The sequence below is a fragment of the Camelina sativa genome, chromosome 6 (genome assembly GCF_000633955.1).
Source record: "Camelina sativa cultivar DH55 chromosome 6, Cs, whole genome shotgun sequence".
NCBI classification, from domain to species: domain Eukaryota; kingdom Viridiplantae; phylum Streptophyta; class Magnoliopsida; order Brassicales; family Brassicaceae; genus Camelina; species Camelina sativa.
In genome coordinates, this window is record NC_025690.1 from 24,825,452 (window position 1) to 24,835,229 (window position 9,778).

Sequence of the window (9,778 nt, forward strand, 5' to 3'; positions counted from 1 at the left end):
TTAAATTTAAAGTTTTAATTTTTAGATATGCATCATTTACAATTTGATAATTTGACAGATTATTAAAATAGGAGAATTGATATTATTATTCATAGATTTGAATTTATGTGTCTCATGTGTATAAGTCAATTTGTCTATAATATTTGTAATTTATTGTAAATAGTGCTTTCTAAATATTACAAGTTCAATTCCTAAACCATAAAATTTATAACATCCGAAAGTTTAATCTTATTTTGCTATAGTTGTTCCAATTCATAATTTTTTTAAAAATAAACAATTAAAAATATATCTATAAATTAATAATTATTAATTTACACTATAAAATAATAATTATTAATTTATAGATAAATTAATATCACTATAAATTAATAAAATGTCTTAGTCCCAACATTATTAATTTATAGAGGTTTTACTGTATATATATTTCATTGAGTGTCAAAGAAGAAACAAAATTAATAAAATCAAAGAAAATTATATCAATGAAGTGAATTTCAGTCAACAAAATCAAAACTAAAGAAAAAGGTAAAGTCAACGAAATCAATTTCAGCATTAATATATAGGAGGTATTGTATAAAGATTCCAAACTGTCAAATAAGGAAGCAGAATTTGTAATGTGGAACCTACTATTACGACAAACTGCTTTCAAATTTGCAAAAAAAAAATGTAATAGTGTAGCAAATGCATTAGCAAAGTATGGATGTATTGATAATGCTTATTATGTTAATTTTGTAGTAAAGCCAAATTGGTTATTGGAAGCTTTGTGTAAAAACATTTGCTAAATTAATAAAATTTACTTTTGAGGAAAAAAAAAGGAAGCAGAGTTTGTTAACAAACAAAAAAGGAAACAGAGTTTGTAAAATAAAGAAGGATCATCAAACCGACGAAATTAATATCAGCATAACAAAACTGTCAAATAAGGAAACATAAATTAATTAGTAAAAACGGGAAAAAGGCTGAACAAAAAACATTTCCATTCATTGAGTGTCAAAGAAGCAAACAATTAGGCTCCATAAAATCAAAGATATCAATCTCAGCAGAAATTAAAGATTCAAAAAAAAAACTGTCACAGAAGGAATCAGAGTTGATAAAAGAAAGAAGATCAAATCAACAAAATCAATTTCAGCATATATTTGAAACTGTCAAGGAATGAAACAAAGGTTTATAAAATAATTGAAGATCAAACCAACAAAATCAATATTCAATATCATCAGATTGCAGGAATCCCTAAGAATAATGAGAGGCGTGGTAGAAATCAAGTTTACAAAAATTCCAAAAAAGAAAAAGATACAAGGTAACAAATTTACAGTTACTAGTTTTAAAGTGATCAAGAGTAAATTGATTACCCTGGAAATAGCCTAGAAGCTGTGCGACATGGCTTGGTCACCCTCCTCTTGGGCGGCAAAGGAATTACCAAAACCTATCCAAGCTGGTGAGAATGAGCCATCTATACTCTTAGCTTTATTTGCCTCCTTTGCATACTTAAACATACATACCTTTAAGAAAGAAGGGGATCACTTCAGACTAAAAGTAGCCACGGTGACAAGCATATAAGAAAGAAGGGGGAAAAGATCAGTTAGTAAATGAAACACTAACTACAAGAGCACTCAAGGATATAACTCTGTATGAAGCTTTCAGAACTAAGAAACCAAATATTGATCATCTAAGAATCTTTCGGTGTATTAGTTATGCAAAGATTGACGGGGGCCATTGCTGAGGAAACTTGATGACAGATCAAGGATGATCGTTCATCTGGTTACATAAGGGATCCAAAGCTTATCGACTTTTTGATCCTCAATATCGAAAGATTATAGTAAGTCGTGATGTGATTTTTGATGAAACTAAAGGGTGGAAATGGAGGAAAAATAGTACAGAACAGAGTAGTGACTGCATCACTCTTGGTGAGTTTGGTAATCATGGTATTGAAGAAGCAAGGGAGAATCTTGAGAAACAGACTTATGAGAGTGGGGATGAGTATATCGAAGAGAATGAGAGTGCAGATTCAGAAAGAAGTGATGAGCCTGAAACCAATAGAGAAGTTGGAAGCGATAGAGAAGCCGAGATTGAAGAGGAACACCAGCCACAACCGATTATGAGGAAATCACAGAGATAGATCAACAAACCTAAGCATCTTCATGACTATGTTCTACTGGCTGAATAAGGAGAGATGCTACTTTTATGCTTAAATAAATAATGAGCCAAGAAGTTTCTACAACGCTAAGGAGACAAGGGAATAGAGAAGTTGAACACTTGGGAACCTTGTTGATTTGCCGGTTGGAGCAAAACCGATTGGTCTTAAGTGGGTCTTCAAGCTCAAAAGGAACTCGGATGGAAGTATCAACAAATACAAGGTCGGACTTGTTGATATGCTAAAGGGTATGTACAACAATATGGTATGGTGTAGATTTCGAGGACTACTACTTATCAACCATACGACTACTTATCAACCTTGCAGCGTCTAACGGCTGGGGGATTCATCATATAGATGTTAAAACGGCTTTTCTCCATGGTGAACTAAGAGAAACAGTGTGTATGTGATGCAACCAGAGGGTTTTGAGAAGAAAGGAAGTGAGAACTAGGTTTATTAAATTAAACAAAGCTTTGTATGGTCTGCGACAAGCACCTAGAGCATGGAACAACAAGTTGAATCATATTCTTACATAATTGCAGTTTATCAAGTGTTCTATCGAAAGGAGGAACAAGGAGGTCTTCTTGTTATAGCGGTGTACGTCGATGATTTATTTGTCACAGGCACTGATCTATACCGCATTAACAGATTCAAAGAGGAGATGACCGCCAAGTTTGAAATGAGTGATCTCGGGAAGCTCACATACTATCATGGAAATCAAGTAGACAAACAAACAGCCTTCGCTGTGTTACGTTCCCTGTTTCATCAACTAACAAACAAATATGGAATATAAGAATCCTTGTACTGATAATATTTGAATCTAAATTAAACTAAACTAAGAACTGAGGGTTACAAAGTGAAAGTGATGTATATACCATTAGGCTCTACGACTACGGTTGCTTATGTTGGCTTTTGTTTCATCACCAAACATATAAGAAAGACCAGGAAAGTGATCAGAAGAAGCACAACGCTGATTCCAAAAGTCAATCCTATGATCAGAGCACTTATATCTTTCTTCTTATCTGAGAAAAGTTCCCATGTCCAAATGCTTTTAATATCAGTCTCAGTGACTATTGACTACTTATAGATAAAGCAAGACAAAAGAAGACTCACCAAGAAGGTGGAGATCAGCCTTTGCCAATCTAATGGCAAACTGGCTTTAGATTTGTCTTCAATTCCCTTGAGGTAAGGGGTTCGAGTCCATTAAATGACGAATTGTCCCCACTAATATTTTTTGCTAGGGTTATTAATTTATTCAAATTATACATGAGAGTTTTGTATCCGTACTTTTGTTTTTATCACACTATTTTCAAAAGTAATAATTAGCAACTATTTTATTATGTCATAGAATACATACATGAAAATAAAATATGTATTATAGTTTACCAAATATTTTGCTTATGTTCTGCTTTGTTTTTGCTTATGTTCTGCTTTGTTTTTGCTTATTTGTAGTGAATTTATGTTTTCATATCAATAAGGTTAATTAGATGTTTCTTAAATGCAAATTTATGTTGATGCAATGAGATGTAATCTTCATATTAACCTAACCAAGTACGAATTTTATCACCGCCACAATTCAGATTGGTGTGTTGACATTTTCACTTTGATTTTAAGTTTGTTTCTTTTCTTTCTTCACTCAAAGAACTCAATTTTCTTAGAACTCTCATTCATTCATCCTCTTTTTTTCATCCTTTTACAACTTCACACACATTACATACTTATAGTAGATTTCTTTTACACTCATTCACTTAGACTCTAGACTTAGCAACTATTACATCATTATATCTAGACATTAGAATTCTGGACACAAGCAACCTTACACAACCCNTCTTCACTCAAAGAACTCAATTTTCTTAGAACTCTCATTCATTCATCATTTTTCATGCTTTTACAACTTCACACACATTACATACTTATAGTAGATTTCTTTTACACTCATTCACTTAGACTCTAGACTTAGCAACTATTACATCATTATATCTAGACATTAGACTTCTGGACACAAGCAACCTTACCTTAGCTATTAGCCACTAACAACTCCAACAACTATTATCTACTCTAGTCTAACTAAGGTTTTCATCAACTTCCTTAGTTAAACTAAGTAAACAACACAAGACTCTTATTTTGGGCCTAACACTACTAATAGTCTAAAGAACACTAAATACACAAACCTTAAATGGGCTTAACTCCAGCCCATTAGTCTTATTAATCCACAACAACAAAATAGCAATCTTCTCCTTCCTCTTTTCTCTTCTCCGTACGACCACTTCTTCTTCTCCGACTAACTTCCGATCTTCTTGTTCTTCATCATCTTAGTCTCACTCTTTTCGTCTTTCTCTTTTGCAGGGCAAATCGAAGACTCATCCCTCAACATGGTGTTCCGCACACAAAACTAATGCCATCTATCATATGCCACTTTTCAAATCCCTTGGCTCGAAGTTTCAATCGTTAGGCTCTTGTTTGGCATTAGTTTTGACAATGATGTGGTTGTTGGAATCAAGAAGAAGAAGAAGAAGAGGAAGAAGAAGAAGAAGAGTTTCATATTTTTTATCTCTCAAGAAACAAAGAAAGTAAGAAGAAGAAGAAGAGTTTCATATTTTTTATCTCTCAAGAAACAAAGAAAGTAAGAAGAAGAAGAATTCAAAAATTGTATGCCTGTTAAACCTCATCGCTTCGTCGTCTACAGTATAGAGTCTGAAGGTATGGAATTAATTATGATGATGATGATGGGGGAGCAATAGAGTAGGTAGATTAGATACTAAAAACTTCAAAAAAAAACAGAGTCAAATAGAGTAGTAGTAATGTCTTTCTTTTTTTTCTATGTTGTATTTTTATTTTATAATTGGAATTTAGCACCAATAACCAACAAAAAATCTTTAATTCACTATCTAACTATTATAACCATCAAACTATCATATGCTGTATATTTTGTATATTAATGACCATTGTATCCTCAAGTCAAAACAACACACCATCCCTATTAATCAATCCAACCTCCGTCAACCGGCCAGGGCAGACCTCCGACCACCGCCGACCTCTGGCCACCTCTATCTCCGGCCACCACGTTATCATTTGATCTATAATCCTTCGAACTAGATAGATAGCTAAAGATAGTTTGACAAAAGAAAAAAGAAAAAAAGATTGCTAAAGATAAGATTACGATGGGTGGTGTTGATATGATGTCTAATAATTGCCTCGCGTGAATATACGTATATTTACCAGGACTTCAATATTCTCTTTGGCATACTTAAATTCGTATATAAATTCGTGAAAACAGCTACGATCTAGTGGATTCTAGAAAATATAATTTCGACAAGACGTTACGTAGCGGTACAAATCGAACCATGAACTCAATAAGCTTTTAGCTCATCGACTCAATCTTCTCTAACGTTCAGTCTCGTTTCCACCACTAATCACTCGCCTAACAAATATTGATCAATGTTCGAAAAAAACCCCACCATTAATAGTATACTAGTACGTATATTAAATTATTAATATAAATTCTACAACTTTGACCGGTGAAAATTTAACGGTATTTTTATTATTTATAGATAGAAATTTTTTATAATAGTGTTAATCTGAAGAATAGTGAAATCCACATTTCATATTATTTTCCTCCTTTTTAATTTAAGTAAATCTTCATGACGAACCTGATTCAGGCCAAGAATTACGTTACACATCTGCGATTATTTTCAAATACGTTAAAGAACTTTTTACAGGCATATTTTGAACCGTGCGATTAAGATTCAACGACCAAGCAAACCACCATTAACGGCTACATTAACGTACAAATTTCACCATCAACATAATTCCAAATGACCTTGATTTAGGGGGAAAAGAATAATTAATATCGCAATACGACACCGTATGACTCAGCCTCGTAAACTATGGGTCTAACTGTTAACCGTCACATTGGAATTTGGACCCCCCTTACAAGTAAAACCAAAAAAAATAAAAATAGGAAAAAGACTTCACGTGTCTTTAGTTACTTACTTTTTTAGACAAAGTGACACATGGATTAAAACAGTTGGGCGTAAATAGAGTCTTTCACGGGATTCGATCGATCCAATAATAATTACAATTACTAGTATAAGTACTGTTTGTACTCGGAATTGCACAACACTAAATAAATATCGATTTTAGGGAAAAAGAGTGAAGTTTGTTCTTTATTAACGATAGGAATGCGAGGTCGTCACTAAAACGAGTCAAGATCGTGCTCGTCAGTTCACAGGAGAACTATCAAGTGAGTCACGACGAGCTCGGAAGCTAACAGAAAATTATACAGAGAATAACAAGAGTTTTTAGACGCAAAGTATTGCTCTCGGGGTATTGTACGCGAGTCTCCCTCCTTTCTCCAACGAGTACTGTTTCTTTATATAGTGGACTGTAGGCCGAGTGGCATATTGGGGCGTAGCCCATGTCCAACAATAGTCCCCCCCTTAGTCTGGAGAGCGTCAGTTTTTCTGCGATCGGCGGGCATGCTTGATTTATTTGTAATATGCCTGCTCGGCGCAGATCGTCTCAGATTGCTTATGGGCTCGTTTTTCGAGAGATACTGGGAAAATCCTGCGGTTTTTATCTTGAATGCGACTTTCAATGAATTTCCCGAAAAAGAGAAGAGAATCGCGGATTGAGATGATGGATTTGACAGTAATTTTTCCATTTTATTACTTATTTATGCATCCCCTTCCTTCTCAATTTCTTCACTTGCTACTTCCTCTTCATAAAAGGTAATTTCTTCTTTCTCTTGTTACTTTCAGGTTTTTACTTCTTTCTCTCTGTACTTTTCTCTATTTTCGATTGCACCCACTCTAGACCTAGCTCGGCCGCTGTTTTCGTTGTTGGGTTTCTCGTGGTCACCGATGATCGCTTCAGATCGGCAGGCGCCCGTTGATGCTTGTAATTCAGAGTTCGGCGGTTGTGCTCGGCTTAGCATGAAAGCAGGTGCGTCGGAAATCAGTGGGCGGAGATCGACGGAATTTGATGAGGAGATCAGCTTGGATTCGGGCGAGATCAGGACTGCTGCTCGTGTTGCGGTCGGCTCGGATCTGAGGGGGGACCCGCTCGTCACGAGGAGAGCCGAGGTCGACGAAGGATTCGGGATCGGCATCGCCGAGCTCGGCACGAGGAGGACCGAGGTCGACGGAGGATTCGGGATCGGCGTCGCCAAGCTCGGCACGAGGAGCACCGAGGTCGACAGAGGATTCAGGATTGGCATCGCCGAGCTCGGCACGAGGAGAACCGAGGTCGACGAAGGATTCGGGATCGGCATTGCCGAGCTCGGCACGAGGAGAACCGAGGTCGACGAAAGATTCGGGACTGGCATCGCCGAGCTCGGCATTGGATTTGTTGACTTGAATGCAGATCCATTATATGGTAGCGAGCTCGGTAGTGGCGAAGTCGGAGGTCGTCGCGCAGAGTTTGCTAAGGCGAGATCAGCGAGACCGATGGTCGGTTCTATTTTTGCGATCGGCCTCAGGAGGTCGACATTCGTCAAGTGCGGATCGTCAATTCGGGGTTTTCGAGGTCGGCAAGGCCCGATGCGGTTTTTTGCGGTGGTGAAGACGACGCTGGTTCCGATGATGGTGATGCCGATCTGATGATGGGAGGTCGGCTTGAGACAAGGTTCGGGAATGCGGTTGAGATCGGCAGGTCCGCCGCTCTTGAAGGTGGTGTCGAGAATTTCGGGACTGCCTCCCTGAGGATCGAAGTGCGGCATAACGAGGTTTGCAATGACGACGAGCTCGGCGTCGACGAGCCCGTGATTGAAGAGTATCGAACCGATGAATTCGGCCATGGTAATGAACTTAGGAGTGATGAGCTCGGCATCGATGAACTCGTTACTGGTTCTGATTTCTCCCGCTGCAGACCGACATCCAGGAAGGACGAAAGATCTCGGCCGCAGGTCCCAATACATGCGCGTGGTAAAACTCTTGCGGGGATCCGACGCGCTTTCACGAGGGAATCTGGTATCGGCTATTAAAATGCTTCCGATGACGTTGGTGTTGACATTGGAGCAGAGTGTGGAGATTTTGATAGTTTGACTAACGACTACGATTTCGCTGATATTCTCGAATTCAGCGAAGATAGCGACAGTGGTTCCGGTGGGAGTCCTATGGTCGTTGTCCCGGCCGAGGATACTGGTCCTCGTTCAGCTGTTTTTTTGTCTTAGTGCTGCATCGATTGGTGCCAGTCTTTCAGCCGGTCCGGCAGATCACGGTCCTTCGTTGTGCACATCAGATACCATTGCCGAGATGATGCGGTGGTGTAAGATGCCCGAGGGTTTGGTTTTTCGATCTCCTGAACCCCACGAGCGTCCTTGGACGCCTCCAGCGGGTTTTATTGCCCTCTATAAGCATTATTTTACTGATTGTGGTCTTTGGTTTCCTCTGCCGGAGTTTTTGACGCGTTACTGCGCGAGGCGCAAGATAGCTATCTCCCAGCTTTCTGTGGGAGATATTCGCAACGCAGTTGGTTTGGCGATAATGGGTACCGATTGTGGCGTAGAGGTTGATATACATTTCCTTGAGGAGGCTACCAGGTTTACGAAAGTCAGAGGTAGTCAGGGGTACTTTTATACTAGTGCTAAATCAGGTTATCAGATCGTCACCGGAGCTGAGAAGAAGATTCGTCATTGGCAGCGTTACTTTTTCTTTGTCAAGCTAGATGAGACGTCGGTTGACAACCTCGATATGTTTTATGCTACTGTGTGGAATATGGTTCCCGGTAGCTTTGCTGTTTCTTATCCTTACTTGTTGATTTTCTTTGATTGGCTTCTAACACTTATCTTGTTTTTGTTGTTGCTTGCAGAGCCTGTCGTTCGCTTGCGTGCTCATCCTCCAGGTTTTTTCGACAATCTCAGGAAGATCAGAGCGAGAGGGGCGATTGATTGGCCTTCGATTACTCAGAGATCTCGTGAGTTTCCTGCTTATTCTGTTGTATCGATTGTTGCTCTCCTTGGTGGTTATTGGGTCGTCACACTTTTGTTTTCCTTTTTAGGTCTACCGCGCTTAGGGATGGGAAAAGTTAACACTCGTCTTCCTCGATACGCCGATCAGTTCAAGAAGGCCGTTGATGCTGGGTCTTCTTCGCGCGCTGCCGACACTGAAGTCGTTGACCCGTCAGCCGGCGGAGGTGTCGATCTGCGAGTTGCAGGAGATTTGAGATCGGCGGAGGTGGCCGCTACCCGCGCCGACAAAAGAGCTGCCAAGGTTCCTGTTGTCGTTCCGTNGTTGTTGCTTGCAGAGCCTGTCGTTCGCTTGCGTGCTCATCCTCCAGGTTTTTTCGACAATCTCAGGAAGATCAGAGCGAGAGGGGCGATTGATTGGCCTTCGATTACTCAGAGATCTCGTGAGTTTCCTGCTTATTCTGTTGTATCGATTGTTGCTCTCCTTGGTGGTTATTGGGTCGTCACACTTTTGTTTTCCTTTTTAGGTCTACCGCGCTTAGGGATGGGAAAAGTTAACACTCGTCTTCCTCGATACGCCGATCAGTTCAAGAAGGCCGTTGATGCTGGGTCTTCTTCGCGTGCTGCCGACACTGAAGTCGTTGACCCGTCAGCCGGCGGAGGTGTCGATCTGCGAGTTGCAGGAGATTTGAGATCGGCGGAGGTGGCCGCTACCCGCGCCGACAAAAGAGCTGCCAAGGTTCCTG